This window comes from Dasypus novemcinctus, chromosome 15, assembly GCF_030445035.2.
Source record: "Dasypus novemcinctus isolate mDasNov1 chromosome 15, mDasNov1.1.hap2, whole genome shotgun sequence".
NCBI classification, from domain to species: Eukaryota; Metazoa; Chordata; class Mammalia; order Cingulata; family Dasypodidae; genus Dasypus; species Dasypus novemcinctus.
In genome coordinates this window covers 107,146,965-107,167,474 of record NC_080687.1, presented here as the reverse complement: position 1 = coordinate 107,167,474, position 20,510 = coordinate 107,146,965, and positions in this window count along the sequence as shown.

Here is a 20,510-nt window from a genome sequence, read left to right as displayed (position 1 = left end):
ATTTAGAAAACAAGGAATAGATGCAAACTTACTGAATATGATAAAGGGCATATAAGAAAAGCTCACAGATAACAACATAAATAATTGTGAAAGAATGGAAGGTTTCCCACTAGAACAGGAAAAATCAAGGATGCCAACTACTACCAATGTTATTCAATTGGAATTCATAGGCAGTGCAATTAGGAAGGAAAATAAATAAAATATATCTTAATTGGAAAGGAAGAACTTAAACTTTCCCTATTGCAGATGGCAGGATCCTATGTACTGTAAGTTCTGGAATCCACAGCAAAGTTGCTGAAGTTAATAAATGAATTAAGCCAAATAGTGGAGAACAATCCCGATTCCTGAATATCAGTAGTGTTCCTGTATGGTGAAAAATGAACAATCAGAAAAAGAAATTGTGAAAATTAATTTACCATAGTAACAGAAAGAATGAAATATCTAGAATTAACCTTAACCAAGGTTATAAAGAAGTTGTTCACAGAAAGCTACAAAAAGTTTGATAACCAAAGTCAAGGAAGATGTAAATAAATGGAAGTGCAAAGTGCATTCCACGTTCTTGGATTGGAAGACAAACCATTTTTAAGATAACAATACTACACAAATCAATCTATTGATCCAATGCAATGCCAATAAAAATCTCAAAAATCTTCTTTGCAGAAGTGGAAAATCCAATCATCAAATTTATTGAAAATGTAATGAACTTTGATTAGCCAAAGACATCATGAAAAAAAAGAATGACACTGGAGGACTCACATTTCCCAAACTTAAAAAATCCTTACAAATATATAATAATAAGAACAGCACAACTCTGAAATTTTCTAGATTCTGAGTCTACTATGAGTTTGCTTGCTCTAATTATTTCATAACAGAGACACAAATGGACAAATATTGTATGATCTTACTGATATGAAATAAGTAGAGCAAGCAAACTCATAGACTTAGAATCTAGAATAAAGGTTACCAGGGGATGAGTTAGGGATAGGGAAGAAAGAGTTAAAGTTTCTATTTGAAACAATGGAAATATTTCAGTATTGGATGTCAGTAATGGGAGCACAACACTAAAAATACAAATAACAAAAGAAATATCAGATATAAAGGGACTAAACAAAATTTTAAAAGTCTTTTGTATCTTAAAGGACTTTATCATGAAAATAAACAGCAACTTATACAAGGGGAGAAAATATCTGATAATTATTTCGTATCCAGAATATATAAATAAATCCTTTAACTCAATAATAAAGGACAAATAACTAAATTAAAATGAACAAAAGACTTGAAGAAACATTTCTGTAAAGAAGATATACAAATGCCCAAAATGCACAGGAAAAGATGCTCAAAACAGCCATTAGGGAAATACAAATCAAAACCACAATGAAGGCTAACACCTACATGGGTGAAATCAATGATAAGCAGGAGGTAAGGATTTGTACAAGGAAGGGACAAAATGGAGGCATAGGACTACCTTTGGGTGGGGCTTTGCAGGCTTGAGGGGAGCTAGGGACCAGAGGATAGGTAACATTGCCCAAGAAATTGGGGGGAGGGGGGAGGAACATATGAACATAGGAGATTGTCCGGTATTTGGTTGAGAGTATAATGCTGAGAAAACTTTTTCAAAAATATAATAAGGAAGGTTACCTGTTTAAGATGCTTAAAGGGGATAATCTGATGCAGGACAGGCTCCTAGGGAGTGTGTGAGTGCTCGTTTTGCCATAGTGGGTTATATGATTGGATAGAGACCCATATAATGAGAGTGAAGGTATACCCACATCCTGGGGAGGATTGATGTTCTCAAATAGAGGGAAGTGTATCTCTCAATTGTGTAATGCTCCCAATGCATTAGAGCAGTTGAGCATGTCAAGCCCTCAACACTGTTGCAAGTATCTCTGAACATGGCCCTTCAAGCAATGAAGATTGGCTGTCACTGTGGGCCCTGAGGGTAGGGGGAAAGAGGCATTGAATAGATGGAATCGATGTAACTGTGTGGGCCATAAAAGTGTTCCACAAGATTACGAAAGGATGGATATAAGACATGTTAAATTACACCAAAAATATATAGAGGCTGATAGGCTAAAATACAAATCATAATGTAAAACATGAGATAACTAAAAATTTAGAAAATTGTATAGTCTAAAATATAAACCACAATGTAAACCCAAATGCTACCTTGTTTGAAAGCTATTGTCTCAATATCTATACAGCAGTTTCAGTAAATAAAGTATGAACATGTAAAAAGATTATTGCTGTGGAAGGGAAAAGGTTTTATGTTGGATATGTGGGAGGACTGTATATTGTATATATGAATTACTGTGATCTAAAACTTTTGTGAAGATAAGCTTAATAATTAGGAAAAAAGAAAAGGAAAAAGTAGACACTGAGGAAAAGACAGAAAAAGTTGCCTTGCCAATTTGCATACAGGGCAACACTTATTGCAGTGATGGAAGGCAAAACATCAAAAACAAAGCTTTTGCATTTTTAAATTTTTGATACCCCAATTTATTTTTCCCTTAATTTTTCTAAATTAATATGTATTCTATATCTAACTAATGGCTATGCTTTTGAGCCTGTACACCTGCAATAAGAACAAGGCCTACAGTAGCACTGTGCCTGGGAGTTTCCTCCTGACAGCCTTCATGTTACTCAAATGTGGTCACTCTCACAGCCAAATTCATCATGTAGATGCAGTGCATTCTGCCCAGCGAGGGACATGACACCCAGGGATGAGCCTCTCTGGCACCGAGGGACCACTAACACATACCAGCTGAAGATAAAACTAGAAAATGACCTTGAATTAAAGGTTCAATACGGATCAGCAGAATATCCCTGTCTACATATAATAACATGACTTCAAAATGCTGATTGACCTAATGTAAGGGGGAAATGGAAAGGAGAAATGAGATTATAAGGCTATGAGTCTATAAAAAAGAGTCTGGAGGTTGTCAGAAGGAATCCCCTTATGCACAACTGAGCAGAGTCTGAGAGACAGACAAAGTAGATACAACCCCAGGTATTGGTTCTTTTGAGGGATAAAGAGACCCACGGGTTCTATGGTCATGGCAGATGGGGTTCACTGCCATGGCAGATGGCCCTTCTTCGGAGCCTGTGTTTCTGCATGATGGAATTGGTCTCAGAGGGGATCTCTTTTCACAAGACTTCCATGCTACTTTATAGGAATTGTAATAGGTGCTGGGGTTTAAGATATATTTAGGGGATTTGAATCTCTGGACTGATAATATGACACCCAGGCCCAGAGCCTCAACAGACTTCAGCTCCTACACTTTGATTTATTGGACTTACCCCACTCAGCTAACATGGAGTTGAAGAAGGTCAACAACCATAGCATGGAGCCTAGAGTGTCTACAACTGAAAGCAGGAGGAGTGCATCCAGTATCCATGTGGAATCTAAGCCCCCACTTGACATAGATGTGCAATGGACACAACCAATCCAATGTCCACAGAGAAAATGTGGAATGGGTGTGGGAAGGGTAGCCATGGTGGCTGCTGGGTGAGGGGAATGGGAGGAAGAGATGAGATGTGGAGGCGTTTTTGGGACGTGGAGTTGTCCTGGGTGGTGCTTCACGGACAATTACAGGATATTATGGGTCCCCCCAGGGCCCACTGGATGGAATGTGGGAGAGTGTGGGCTATGATGTGGACCATTGACTACGGGGTGCGGTGATGTTCAGAGATGTACTTACCGGGTGCAATGGATGTGTCACGATGCTGGGAGGGAGTGTTGCTGTGGCGGGAGTGGGGGTTGGGGGCGGTGGGGTTGATTGGGACCTCATATTTTTTGAATGTAATTTTTAAAAATAAATAATTTGGATAAAAAAAAAGGATACTTTGAAAAACTATATTCCAGCAAAAATGACAATTCAGAGGAAATGGACAAATTCCTAGAAACACATAAGCAGCCCATATTGATGAAAGAAGAAATTGATGATCTCAAGAAACCAATCACAAGTAAAGAGATAGAATCAATCATTAAAAACCTCCCAACTAAGAAGAGCCCAGGGCCAGATGGCTTCACAGGTGAATTCTACAAAACATTCCGGAAAGAACTGACACCAATCCTGCTGAAACTATTCCAAAAAATCGAATCAGAAGGAACACTGCCTAACTCATTCTATGATGCCAACATTACCCTAGTACCAAAGCCAAACAAAGACACCACAAGAAAGGAAAATTACAGACCAATTACTCCAATGAACTTAGACGCAAAAATACTTAACAAAATACTTGCTAATCATATTCAACAACACATTAAACGAATTATACACCATGACCAAGTGGGATTCATTCCAGGTATGCAAGGATGGTTCAACATAAGAAAATCAATCAATGTAATACACCATATAAATAGATTGAAGGAAAAAAATCACATGATTATATTTATACATGCAGAAAAAGCATTTGACAAAATACAGCACCCTTTCTTGATAAAAACACTCCAAAAGATTGGAATACAAGGAAATTTTTTGAACATGATAAAGAGTGTATACGAAAAACCTAAAGCCAACATTGTTTACAATGGAGAAATCCTAGAATCCTTCCCTCTAAACTCAGGAACAAGACAAGGATGCCCATTGTCTCCTCTTTTATTTAACATTGTCTTAGAAGTACTTGCTTGAGCAATGAGGCAAGAACCAGATATAAAAGGCATTCAAATTGGAAAGGAAGAAGTCAAAATTTCATTATTTGCAGATGACATGATCCTATACATAGAAAACCCTGAGAGATCTACAACAAAGCTTCTAGAACTCATAAATGAGTTTAGTAAAGTCGCAGGTTATAAGATCAATGCGCAAAAATCAGTAGCATTTCTGTACACCAATAATGAGCAAGATCAGGAGGAAATCAAGAAACAAATACCATTCACAATAGTAAATTAAAAAATCAAATATTTAGGAATAAATTTAACTAAAGAAGTAAAAAACTTTACACTGAGAACTATACAAGACTGCTCAAGGAAATCAAAGAAGACCTAAATAAATGGAAGACTATTCCTTGTTCATGGATAGGAAGACTGAATATTATTAAGATGTCTATCCTACCAAAACTGATCTATACACTCAATGCAATCCCAATAAAAGTCAACACAGCCTTCTTTAAGGAACTAGAAAAACTAACTATGAAATTTATTTGGAAAGGAAAGAGGCCCTGAATAGCCAAAGACATATTGAAAAAGAAAAACGAAGTAGGAGGAATCACAGTACCTGACTTCAAAACATACTACAAAGCTACAGTAGTGAAAACAGCATGGTATTGGCATAAGGAGGGACACACAGACCAATGGAATCGAATTGAAAGTTCTGATATAGAACCTCATATATATAGCCATATAATATTCGATTAAGCCACCAAACCCTCTCAACTGGGAGAGAATGGCCTATTCAACAAATGGTGCCTGGAGAACTGGATATCCATATGTAGAAGAATGAAAGAGGATTACCATCTCACACCTTATACAAAGATCAACTCAAGATGGATCAAAGACCTAAATATAAGAGCCAAGACCATAAAGATCTTGGAAAGCAGTGTAGGGAAACATCTACAAGACCTTGTAATAGGAAATGTCTTCATGAATATCACACCAAAAGAACAAATAGATAAATGGGAGTTCCTCAAAATTAAAGCCTTCTGCACCTCAAAGGAGTTTGTCAAGAAAGTAAAAAGGGAACCCACACAATGGGAGAAAATATTTGGCAACCATATATCTGGTAAGAGACTTATAACTTGCATATATAAACAACTCATAAATCTTGAAAATAAAAAGATAAACAACCCATTTAAAAAACGGGAAAAAGATTTAAACAGACACTTCTCCAAAGAAGAAATACAAATGGCTAACAAGTACAGGAAAAAATGCTCCAAATCTCTAGCTATCAGGGAAATGCAAATCAAAACTACAATGAGATACCATCTTACTCCCATAAGATTGGCAGCTATGAAAAAAACAGAAGAATACAAATGCTGGAGAGGATGTGAAGAAATGCGAACACTCATCCACTGCTGGTGGGAATGCAGTAGGAGCCAACCATTCCGGAGGACAGTTTGGCAGTTTCTCAAAAAACTAAACATAGATTTGCCATATGATCCAGCAATACCACTGCTGTTTATATACCCAGCAGAACTGAAAACAAGGACACAAACCGATATATGCACACCAATGTTCATAGCAGCATTGTTCACTATCGCCAAAAGTTTGAATCAACCCAAAGGCCCATCAACAGATGAGTGGATCAATAAAATGTGGTATATACATACAATGGAATACCCTCAGCTTTAAGAACAAATACACTACAAACACACGTGATTACATGGATGAATCTTGAGAACCTTATGTTGAGTGAAGCAACCCAGGCATTGAAGGGCAAATACTACATGACCTTAATGATATGAAATAAGCAAGCTGCCTCAGAGAGCTAGAGACTGGAGGATAGGCTTGCAGGAAATCGGAGGGTGGAGGAAGGATGTGAGCCAATGTCTGCAGGGGTAGAATCTTTGATGAGCTGGCGATAAGTATGAGCACAAAGAAGAGATAAAGTGGGGGCAAGGGGTTGCCTTTGGGTGGGGCTTTGTGGGTTTGAGGGGGGCTGGTGATGGGCAGATGGGTAATATTGCCCAAAAAATTGGGGGGAGGGAGGGGCAACATATGGACATAGGAGAGTGTCAGGTGTTGGTTGAGAGTAAAATGCTCAGAGAACCGTATCAAAATATAATTAGGAGGGTTACCTGTTTAGGATGCTCGGAGGGGATGGTCTGTTGTGGGACGGACTCCTGGGGAATGTCTGAATGCTCATTTTGCCAGGGTGGGTTGTACCATTGGGTAGAGACCCAAGTAATGAGAGTGGGGGTGGACCCACATCCTGGGCAGGACTATTGCCATCAAAAAAGAGGGAACTGTATCTCTTGAGAGAAAGGGTGGCTCCCAGGGCATTAGGGCAGTTGAGCAAGTCAGGCCCTGAACACTGTTGCAAATATCTCTGGATGTGGCTCCTCGGGAAATGGAGGTTGGCTGTCACTGTGGGCTCCAAGGGGAGGGGAAAATGGATGTTGAATGGATGGAACCAAGGTAAATGTGGGGGTAAAAGAGGAGTTTCACGAGAGTACACAAGGATAGATATAAAACATGGGATATTACACCAAAAACATATAGGGGACGACAGACTAATAACGTAAATCATAATGTAAAACATAGGATAACTAAAAATTTAGAAAACTGTATATCCTAAAGTATGGACCACAATGTAAGCACAGATGTCACCTTGTTTGAAAGCTATTGTCTCAGAGTCTGTACATCAGTTTAAGTAAACATGATATGAATAAGTTATAAGATTATCGCTGTGAAAGGGGAAAGGTTTTATGGTGGATGTGTGGGAGTACTGTATATTGTATATATGAATTACTGTGATCTAAGGCTCTTGTGAAGAGAAGGTCAATAATTAGGAAAAAATAAAAAAAAAAGATAGGATGTAGAATTTTTCCAAATCAATATGTATTCTAGATCTAACCTTTAAACTCATCGCTATATTCCATTTTACTAGTAAGGGAACCTGACAATATATTGGGCTTCTCTTTTCAGGAAGTTTTGGATCACAGAGTGGTTCAACAATGGCATTGGAGGAATACTGGTATGGGATGTTATTGACAGGCAATATATGGTTGACAGGGAGTTATACAGGGCATATGTCCAGGGTGCATGGTAATGTTTGGATATACTCATAGTGGCAACAATTAAAAACAACAGATGAGGGGGTACTGGGTTCCTGGCCGGGAGTGCTCTGTCGTGGTCCCTAGGGGAGCAGTGGCAGTCCCCCAGGTGCAACGGTAAGGATCAGGAAGTAATGAGGGTCCAACAGTGAGCCCCTGATACTAATGACTATGCTTGTGAGCCTATATGCCTGAAATAAGAACAAGGCCTAGAGCAGCACTGTGCCTAGGAATTTCCTCCTGACAGCCTTCATGTTACTCAAATTTGGCCAGTCTCGAAGCCAAACTCAGCATGTAAATGCAATGCATTCCCCCCAGCGTGGGACATGACACCCGGGGATGAGCCTCCCTGGCACTGAGGGATCACTACCAAGTACCAGCTGATGATGCAACTAGAAAATGACCTTGAATTAAAGGTTCAATGCGGACCAGCAGAATATCCCTGTCTACATATAATAACAGGAGTTTAAAAAGCTGTTTGACCTAATGTAAGGAGGAAATGGAAAGGAGAAATGAGTTTATATGGCTACGAGTCTCTAAAAAAGAGCCTGGAGGTTGTCAGAAGGATTGCCTTTATGCACACCTGAGCAGAGTCTCAGAGACAGATAAAGTAGATACAACCCCAGGTATTGGTTCTTTTGAGGGCTAAAGAGACCCACGGGTTCTATGGTCATGGCAGATGGGGTTCACTGCCATGTCAGTTGGCCCTTCTTTGGAGCTGGTGTTTCTGCGTGATGGAACTGGACTCAGATGGGATCTCTTTTCACAAGACTTTCATGCTACTTTACTGGAATTGTAGTTGGTGCTGGGGTTTAAGATATATCTAGGGGATTTGAATCTCTGGACTGACAATATGATAGCCAGGCCCTGAGCCTCAACAGACTTCAGCTCCTACACTGTGATTTATTGGACTTACCCCACTCAGCTAACATGGAGTTGAAGAATGTCAACCACCACACCATGGAACCTAGAGTGCCTACAACTGAAAGCAGGAGAATTGCATCCAGTATCCATGTGGAATCTATGCCCCCTCTTGACATAGATGTGCAATGGACACAACCAATCCAAGGTCCACAGTGGAAATGTGGCATTGGTGTGGGAAAAGTGGTCATGGTGGCTGCTGGGCGAGGGGAATGGGAGGAAGAGATGAGATGTAGAGGCATTTTCAGGACTTGGAGTTGTCCTGGGTGGTGCTTCAGGGACAATTACTGGACATTGTAGATCCTTCCAGGCCCCACTGGATGGAACGTGGGAGAGTATGGGCTATGATGTGGACCATTGTCCATGAGGTGAAGCAATGCCCAGAGATGTACTTACCAAATGCAATGGATGTGTCATGATGATGGGAAAGAGTGTTGCTGTGGGGGGAGTGATGGAGTGGGGGCGGTGAGGTTGAATGGGACCTCATATATTTTGAATATAATATTTTTAAAAAATGAATAATTAAAAAAAGAAATAAAAAATAAAAAAAATATTTTTAAAGGAAAAAAATAAAATAAAATGCAATTTAGATTCTAATTAATCTAATTTACTGTTTGTGAATTATACAATGTTCCCCATTTTGTATATTATTTGTGTAATCCAAGTATAAAAGTTGCCAGCTATGAGAACAAATTAATTATCAAATATTTTTGTTGTCTTGGATTTATTGGTCTATCTTGGATTTGCTGGAGGAATTGAATGCATGGATTCATTACAGGATAGACTCTCTTGGAAACTTTATCAACACTACTTAGACATGAAGGAGAAATGAAAGAGCACAGTGGCTCAGAAATTGGTAAATACTATTGTAACATTGGTAAATGTAAAGATATGGGATCCATCACTAATATTATGAAAGGATACATTTCCAATGTCCATATCCAAGAAAATCTCTACTTGATATAACTTTAGATTCATCCAGAGGGCAGTCCAAAGTGTGTTACAGGCCCAAAAGTATCTTCCCTTTCCCAAACTCAATGTTCAGAATCTGAGTTCTGAAAATAGCTGGATCTCTCTTTGCTAGTGAACCGTTTCTTTGCAGAAGTCCAGATCCCATTCTTATTTTATTCCCACATACAATTCCCAGTAATTGCTACCTGAAGTTAACTGAGAGGAGCCAAGGACACAAATTGAGCAGCTGAATCTTTCTGCAGATTCTTCCAGCTTCTGTTTGATAGTCCCACATTGGGCACTCCTCAGGTCATCAGAAATTATGAGAATTTCATTGACTGTGTCAGCAACCAAGATCATACCCACTGTGGAAGAAAAATAGCAAATAGATAGATTATAGGCTCACTCATCCCTTCTACTGCCAAGACTCATGTATCTCACTCACTTTAGTGTCTTTAATTCTCTTTCCTGGAGAATTATCCCTGGTTTCCCTGACTAGTTCAAATTATCCTAAATATCTTTGTAGGAACATGGGTCTCTAATTCACACTGGGAATTCATTTATAATAAGTAATATGGTTGTGTGATTAAAGAGAGTTCTTCTGTTTAATGTGTAAAATCCACTAATTCACAATGAGTATAGCTTTCTCAAAAACATAATTTATATGTTAGCTCATATCCTATCAAAATATAAACATCACATATGTACTTCTAATGAGAAAAATGTATATGTAGCACAAATAATATTGAAATATTCATCTTGTTTTTTTCTTTGCAATTTCCTTCTCCATTTCAAACAGTTGATTAGGTACTTGCTTTCTAGGCTTTAGTTTTCCTAATGTTATAACAAAATGGAGAGATAACACTGGGAGTCCTGAGTCTAGACAGGTTATCACATTGGAAGTGAAGATGAAAGAAGGGATTCCTTGGACTTGAGTAGAGATATCTTTGTATCTTAACAGGAACTTCAACCCACAACATTTATGGTGTATTGATCAGTGAGTGAGGATACTTGGAGAAGAATGAGCTTGTGGACTGACAACATCTCCAACCAGGCTTAATTATCATGATTGCAATTCAGAGAGGTTTGTCCTAAGGTAATCATATGAATAGAGCCAAGGAGAGCCTCGTAAATGAGCCATCTGGACCAAGGACACATTATTGCACTTGATTCCCTTATGACTTGGCTTGCAGAAGATGGTAGGACTTCCTGACACCCAAATATATAGTGTCAAAGATTAAAAATGTCTCTGACAGATTTCACCATCACAAATGCATGTTGTCATGAAATAATAGTAAACTCAGTGTGAATATAAATTTATTTTTTCATTTTATATTTTGGAATGGGATATGTACCAAAACATATTATATTCATGCCCAAAAAAGCCTCCATAAATTATATGACACATCCTAATGAGCACTAAGAATTAATAGAAAAGAAGATAGGATTTGGCACCTTGGAATATTAGAATGAAACTGGGTCCAAGACTCTGGTAAATCTTGTTTGGCAGTCAGATTTTAGAAATATCATATATATTTTTATGTGTGTGTGTATATATATACACGAGATACACAGCTGTGTGAAGATAACTCATTTTTAACTTTTTACCTTTCTCCGACCTACATCCCTAAATTAACTCACAGTTAAGTTGTGATTTCAAACAGGCATTATTTTGTGCCTCATGCAATCAGTGTGGGAAGTATTGGCTATAGTACTTAGGTCAAGGATCTGCAACTGGACCTAAATGTGCAGGAAAACACCCACATGTATTTGACCACCCTTTGCTAAGTGAGCCTGAGCACTGGGATAAATCCATTCACTATAGTGGTTGTAAAGACACAGTGTGGATTTGTATCATATGAGCTTTTAAACACGGCACATTCCCTGGCCTCACAACCTGAGAGAGTGCCAGATTAAGTAGTTTAAAGATTTTGTTGTGAAAGTATAATTAGAAATTCAGATCCTCAGTTTGAGACATCTTAGAGAATTAGAATTTGCACTTAACAAAACCCCCAGGTAATTTAGTGCATATTGAAGGTCAGAAGCTATGGTCTAAGCCAATGCTACCTAATAGAAATGTAATGAGAACCACATGTTAAATTTTAAAGTTCATTGTTGATTCATTATGAAAACTAATAAGAAACAGGAAAAATAATTTTTTTCAACTGATTTCACTCAATATATCAAAAATATTATCCTTTCCATATGTGGATTTAGCCACATTTTAAGAATGCAGTAGTCTCTGGTAATTACCATATTGTAGAGCACAGTTCTAGAGTATGGACTAAATATTATATATCTTCTTAAAAATTTCTAATGGTTCTGTTGCTTAGAGAATAAGAATGTTAGGTACCAGATTTTTGTTAATTTCTGTGTTCAAAGGAGATTATTTTAAGCATTTGCTTATTCCAGGACCCTTTGTGGCAAATGGGGCAGCTTGTACAGATTACTTACCTTGAAACTCCAACATCCTTGAATTCATTTATAGAATAGCTCTCACATGGGTCTCCAGTTCTTTGACCTTGGAAACCAACTTCCTGAGCTATCTTTTTGGTCCCATGTCATTCTTCTGAAAGACCACAGATAAGCGTGAGCACAGTAAGCCCTCCCCTGCAGGAGTTCTCTGAAGTGAGTTGGTGCAGTTGAGACAGCAGATGTATCTATATTTCAGGTGCATGAGTCTTTTACGGTAATCCATGTTGATAAGACTATTACTTATTACTTTGAAGAATTTCACCATGGGTACTGTCTGTGGAAAAATGTGCATGATAGTGAACTTCCTGTAAATTCAGTGACTATAAGTCCTTGAGACTGTTTCATCATGCCATGTACAGTATAATTGTATATCTCTTAATACCATCCCCAGCCCCATTATTAGGCATAAGGGCACAGTATAAATGAAAGGGAAAAAGTTGTGATTTCTGATATTTCAAAATGCTAGTTGGAATGAAGGTCATGTTTTGACATTCAGCTTTGACTTGTGGTGAAGGGATCTAGACATACACTCTTGCATAGTATAGTCACCATGCCCCTGGGACTCTTAAGCAGCTCAAATGTGGCATCTGAACTGAAATGTGGTGAGTGTAAAATATACATGGGATTTCTAAGACATAATAGGGAAGAGAGTATTTAAACTATCTCTTTAAGGGCTTTTAGATTTTATTACATTAAAATTATACATTTAATCAAATTAAAATGAATTTAACTTGCTTTCTTTCACTTCCTTCATGTTGATACTGGAAAATATAATTTCAGAAGTGTGCCACATTTTATTTCTCTTTGACAGTCCTTGTCTAAACTCAAGATCCTCAAACTCTGCCAGGTGGTCCCGATGTGGCAAATACCAAGAGCAGCAGTTGGAAGTTTGAAAAAGTCAACGGTAGAACCTCAACTCACCATTTTATAGAGTCATCCACAGTATGATTTCATTAAGGAAGATAAAAACTGTCATTTTTTTTGATCCAGGGTACGCATAATCTGTCTGCTGGTAATAGAGCAGTGAGCGCAAATGTCCCTAAGGCATACTCTGTTCCTGGCATTGAGTTGGCTGGCCTCAGACCATACTTGCTAAAGTAATAATTTACTCAACTTACTGGGCCATGCTTTCTGTTCTTCCCTTTGTAGAAATCTGAGAAGTGAAAAACAAATTACATAAGTTTGGACTCACACTGAGGTTTTCCTCTGGTCTCCAGCTGTTTCTCCTTTCAGCTCAGCTGTGTAGTGAAATCTACAACAGAAAGTTTTTATTGGTGAGGGCCCTTCCTCCCAAATTAACCACATTCTATCTTATTTCAATCAAATTTTCATTCATTTATGACAGGAATTAGATTTTTACTTACTACATAGGTAACAAAAACAAAAGTTTTATCTTAATATTCATTTTTGTTTTTATTAATATGAATAAAATATGACCTCATTGTCATGTAAGGTGGGTTTTGGTTATAAGATGTGTTATTAGGACAGAAAATTTTAAAACAAAATATTGGCATAATTATTAATCCTTATGAAATAAAGGAGCTACTCTCAAATAGTTTTTGCTCATACAAGTACAAACTCCTCATATTTAGATCAAGAAAATGAGTTCAGTGTCCTCAAAAGTCTTTCCTAAATCCACATCACTAGAATAGTCACTTCTTCAAAAGAACTTTCTCTCCATGATTCCAAAGATCATCTTTGAGAAGTTTGGTGAATAATCTTAAAAATTGTTCCTGACAATGTTAGCCAGTCAAGATCTTAATTTTTATTAGTTATAGACAGTATCAAAATCAAAATTATTTTTATAAGGTAACTATTTCTACTACATCACAACTTATAAAAATGAGATTGATTTCATCTTAAATCAGTCATCAAAACAAATTCCTCTTGGTTTTAGATGACTCATGGTTTATCAGGTGTCAACCAATGAATAAAAGTGATATCATATGATTAAAAATTGGAAATAGTGAAGGTGCTAAAGAGGGGTTAGATAACACTCAATTGATTAAATTACATTGTCTTCTATTTAAGCATTTCCAGGAAGAACAGTTGCTTTTTGGTGCTGGAAATACTTATCACTCTAAATCTAAAGCAAAGGAAAATGTGTTTTTCCCTTCATAATATCAGTTTTCAAGTACTGTTGATTCATTAAGGCAAACTGAAAAATACACAAGTGTACTAAAAATTGTGATTAATATTTCTGAGAAATCCTTTCACATTGTTCTTCACCACTGAATGGTAGATACAATGTTGGTTCATCTTTGCATGGAGATAATGAAGTTTTTATTTCTTATCTTACTATTTAAATGTTTAAAGTAATACATCTTATAGTTACTTTTAAGATGTTGTGATATTTGGGACATGTTTATTCTCAAGTTTGTTGTTTCATTGACTCTTGCTCATGAAATATTAATCCTTAATGTGTTTTGCATTTATTTGTTTTAAGCCCATCTTAAGCAGGGGTTATATATATTTTTTCACCATGTGGATTCAGTTATTGAAAACATCAACCCCAGTGTTTTGATTAAGCTTCTAATATTTTCCCAATAATTTCCCAAAAAAATCCACCATCCTTGAATCACATTAATGTTCATTTCTTAGATTAGGGAATTTTCCATTAAGGAGAAGAAAAGGACAGGTTAAGTTTCCCAGTCCACTCAAGGGGCTGTCTTTGGAACTAAGTTGTGACAAGCCTTTTCCAGTTGTAACTTTGGACAGAAATGAACTTGTCTACCTTCCCCTTGGACAGTGATAGAGATTTCCTTGCCCTTTCTCATTGGTAGTTCAGTACTTTGGGTCTCTGACACTGGAAGGACTCTGTATTATAAAATCTTACTTATCAAGGTCATATTCCCAACCTCCAGTCCTTGCACACATGTTGGAGAACCAAGACTCAAGTAACTGGAGCTGTTCTGCTCTAACCCCCATTTATCATTCAAGTTCATAACAGCAACCTTCTCCATTCCTGACTGAGTTCCATTGTCTCTCTGACTGACTCTAGTCACAAGAAAACATGAAAGGCAAGGAATGATAGAGGAACTGTTTTTAAGTTTGAGAATGGAGAGACATGCCAACTAAATGCAATATAACATTTCAGCCTTTTGGGGATTTCCCTGAAGGACAGTGATGAAGGAAAATCCTCCTCACAGGAAGAATTTTGAGGAGTTCATATGCTTGCTCATTTTTTTTGAAAGGAGAAACAGCTATATGTGTGACTGGATATCACTGGCTGGATGATCAGGATCGTGGAAGGAACATGACTGTATAATCATTGGCCAGAGGCTCTGTGGAAATTTATTGAATGACATTCATGAAACAAAAATATGTAATGTTCTAGGGAGAAGAAGAGGAATTTGTTGGACACTTCTTCTCTGGTATGACACTGTATTAATCTCCTACAGCTGCTGTAACAAATTAGACAGACTGAATGCCTGAAAACAACAGAAATTAATTCTCTCAGTTGGGCGCCCCAGAATTCTGAAAGCAATGTGTAAACAGACCCATACTCCCTCTGAAAGCTCTACAGAAAAACCCTTCCTTGCATCTTCCAGCGTCTGTTGGCTCCCACAATCCTTGTCATTCTTTGAATTGTAGGTGCATCACTCCAATCTCTGCTTCATCATCACATTGCCTTCCTCCCTGTGTATCGCTATTTGTCTCCCCTTCTTCTTAGTATTTAATCACTGGATTTAGAATGTTTTGCATTTGAGGCTTATGAAGTTTAGGTTACTTATGGGAACTGAAGGAATATTATTCAGCCATAAAAAGGAATGAAGTACTGATACATATTATAGCATGGATGAACCTTGAAAATATTATGCCATCTGAAAGAAGCCAGACAAAAAAACACATACTTTTGATTTAATTCACATGAAATATCCAAAATTGCTAAATCCGTAGAGATAGAAAGCAGATGGGTGTTTGCTTAAGGAAAAGGAAATAACTGCTTAGTAAGTATGGGTTTTCTGTGTGTAGTGATGATAAAGTAACAGAGCTAGAATGTGATAATGGTTGCACAACATCATGAATGAACGTCATTCCTCTGAATTGTACTCTTTTAAATGGTTAAAATGGCAAATTTTGCCTTCTGGGAATTTTACCAAAATAAAATATATCTTTGACTTTTATTCTGGAATTGTCTCTTTAATTAGTTCCTTCTGTCAGGTTTTACGTAACACTTTTTGAATGTTTGTTCTTGGTCATTTATACATTTATTATTTTCCCATCTTCCTGATGAATTGACCCTTTTACTTAATCAAAATGATTTTTTATCTGGAAAAAATTTCCCCTAGAAAACTATTTTTATCTGATATTAATATTGTCTCTACAACATTCTTATGTTGATAGTGTATAAGGAATATACATATATATATATATTTTCAACTAATTTCCTTTCAGTATGTGGATCTTTGTAATTAAACTATATTGTGTATATTCATAATAGTTGTATTATGTTACTTTGTGATGTGATCTTCCTGCCTTATTTTGGCTTATTTCTATATTTTTAGAATTCTTTTAAAACTCCTCTCTAGGATTTTTCAGGCCTGCCCATTTTTGTTCATTATTGATTGTTCTAGGGATTTAAAATTTTCTTTTAATGTTCACAGTCCATTTTGGGTCATCATTGTACCACTTCACGAAAAACAGAGAAACCATCTAATTATGTAGCTCTGTATACCTCATGCTTTGATGATTGCTTATATTTATTTTTTTCTCAATACATGTAAACCTATGAGATGTTACCATTTTGCATTACTCAATTTCATGTAATTTAATAAATTAGTAAAATTAAATTTTCTATTAACCCAGACATTTACCTTTCTTATAATCTTTCGTCAGTATGAGTTTCCATTTGGTATAATTTCCCTTCAATCTGAAAAACTTCACAGCCCAGTGTGTGATCACAAAAAAAGTACTATTGAAAAAGAAAGAGCTTTTATTTCATTCTCTTTTTTATGTATATTTTTACTGGAAAAGAATATGTATAGAAAAGGTAAAATTGAAATCCTCTTTGGCTTAATCCCTCTCCTCTTTCCACCACATTCTCACTGCTTTCCCCTAGGAACAATGAAATCTTGTCTTAAGAATATCTAGGAATCTTACCTGGGGTACCTATGTCTCTTCTCTTTGTTGTGAGATTCCCCTGAGTCTCTTGATCATGAACTTTTCAATTAATTTTTAATATTTGCATAACCCCAATACTCATGTACTGAGAGGTGAATCTTTTCTTAAGTCAATTCACAATGTGGAGGAGCTAATCTCTTGAAAAATTCTTCAATAATTCTTACAAACTGATAAGAAAGTATCTAAAGTTTCAAACTACAAGGAAGTTCTCTAAAAAGCCAACAGTTGGAACAATATATCCTTGGCATGAGAAAATAAGTTGGGATAAGAGCATGGCATTCAGTCTTCATAGTGATCAGGTCTGTGTCATGAGAAGGAGGATGCCAAATGGGAGAAGTATAGGAAGAAATGATTGCAATATGAGATGTTACCAGGAGGACACTTGAAATCAAACAGTTCCATTTCTACAGCACGTGAAGTATCATGTTGAGCTACATAAGGGAGCACAGGTGAGGGAAATTTAAGATGAACTTCGTCATAATGGAGAAAAGTTGTCTTTTCAGTTCTGGGTATTATACTGGTATTTATGTTTTTTCTATTGTTTAAAACCACATACAATTTTACTTTGAATAGAAGGTACTCTTTCCCTATCACTTTGAAAATTACACAATTTGGATATGTGCCAATGTTTATCTAATGTATTACCTCCACAATATATTGTTTTTACAAAAATTAAAAGAAAAATATTTGGAAATTGAACAGAGAATTCAGGATGTTGTTATAGGAATGTAAATACAAACAGAACAAAAGAGAATAACCATCCATACCATTTAGTATTTCAAGTGCAATTTCTTTTCTTTTTTTTTCCCAAACAAGTATTTACACATGTAGCAACTTCATCAACAAAATGTTAATGAATCTCTCTATGTAATTAGTTTTTTAATACAATTTTTAAGTCTTATTTTTTGAAGAAACAGATTATATAAATGTTACACACACAAAAATATATATATAGGGTATTCCCATATGTCCCACTCCTTAGTCTTTCCACATTTTCCCACATCAACATCATCCTTTACTACTGTGGTACATTTGCCACAATTGAACACATCTTGGAACATTGCCACTAAGTGATGATTATAGTTTACATTGTAATTTACACTCTTTTCTGCTCATTTTTGCAACTTATTACAAGATATACCATGACCTGCATCTGTCATGGCTATGTCATTCAAGATAAAACAAGTCCTGAAAATGCCTGCAAATTACACCTATTTTTCCCTCTCCCTCCCCTTGGAAATTCCACTGACCACTTCCTCCTCATCCATGATAAAAGTTTTTCCGTTGCTAGGATCACAACAATTTGACAGTAGAACATTGTAAGTCTACTCTACTCCATTGTCCATTCTCTAATTCTGAGGATTCTGTGATGATGATGCCCACTCCACCTCTAATTAAGAGGGGACTTAGAATTAAGGTGCTTACAGTTGCAGATTCTCTCTGTTCCTTGAGATGGTTGTTATCAGTCTTTATCTCATTATTTGTCCTGGGTGAGTCCAATGAGCTGGAGAGTAGATATTGCAAGTCTGTTGAGATTCAGGGTCCAACTGGCACATGAACAGCCCAGATTTAAGTCTCCTGGACATACAACTATCAACTCTAGTAGTAATTATAAGTTCATATAGAGGGAAAGACAGTGCAGCAATGTGTAGGGAAATCACAACTGAGTCCAACTCTGTCACACTGGGAAGCATAAATTCCTAAGTAGGGCCCACTGTCAAGGCACCAAACTCCTGAGCTGTCTGCCCTGTCTATAGGATCTGGATGTCTTCAGAGCCCTCAGAAGTCCTGTTAGTTGAAGTGGTATTTACTTTGGTAATGAGTATCTTTTGAGACATGCATAAGCTTGACCTCTAAAATGATCTCCAGACTCATTCTGAAGTCTCTTACCCATATAAACTCATTTGTCTTTACCTTTTCCCCCTTTTGGTCAAGGTCTTTTACCAGCTGCATTGCTAGGTGGGGCCTGGTAATACTCCCTCTGTGCCAGGGAGGCTCATCCCAGGAATCATATCCCATGGTGGGGGGAATATGCTGAGTTTTGCCTTAGAAAGAAACCACATTTGAGCAAAAATGAGGCTCTCAGGAGGTAACTCTTAGGCACCTTATACTACTATGCTAAGATTCAATTTCAAAAGTAAAGTTTCATAAGTACAGTCATCACAGTCAAGGACACAAAAATGGTTCACCCTCTTCCACTAATCACCGCCCCTGTACTCAGGGAATTCTTGCTGTCCCATTAGAGAATGTGGCAGAGCTCTCCAGGATGAGAATTCAGTCTTTCTTTGGTTATTGTATGGATCTCCACCCACTGTGAAAAGGCCCTAAGAACACATGAACACATTCATAAGCCTTGTAGGTATTCCCCAGGTGAACCTCCTCCCATGCATCCCCCACCTCTGACACTGCACATCCATGATCCTCCTCTACCATAGCTGTAACCCTTCTTTGATCCAAAACTTCTTCAAAATTGAAGCCAACATTATAACCAAATACAACTAATAGGAAAATGATATAGTAATGATGTTTTTTAAAATAACAAATAAAATATAAATTTTTTAAAAGTTTGAAATAATAAAAAAATTTAAAAATATCCTATTAGGTTTTTCATCACTGTAAGATCTGTGGTCTTCTATGTACAGTTACATTTTTTTCCATTTATTCACCCACTGTCTTATTTTTTAATTTATCTTCAAAGAAGCTTTAAGTTACAGAAAAGTCAGGTACAGAACATCAGTAATTCTCATATACCAAACATCCTCTCCCTTTTCCCCTTCCCGCTCTTAATAACATTTTACATGTGGATAGTACATTTGTTACAGCTGATGTACAAATATTGAAACATTGCTACTAACCATGGTCAATGATTTACATTGTGCTTTATATTTTGGACTATATACTTTTATAGATTTAGTGAAGTTTGATGTGGTCTGTATCCATCCTTGCAGGATCATGTGGAACAATTCCATTACCCCCAAAATGTCCCATGTTCCATGTATTCTTTTCCTCCCTCCCTCTCCCCTTGCAACCCATGGTAATCACCAAGATTAACTCAATGGAGGACCATATTCATTGTTATTTGCAAGAAGATTGAGGGCTTGACATACAGGACTGTTCTCCCTTATTAGGCCCTACCTATGCTCTCAAGAGACTCCCACCCCTCTATTTGAGATCATAGCATTCAAAGAGAATAACCATATATTCAAAGAGAATAACCACCCCTAACATTTAGTATATAAAATGTAAAATTTATTTTCTAATTAAAACTTCTTTGAGCTCATGATACATAAATTTCCAAATTTCTCTTTTATTTATTACATTTCTAA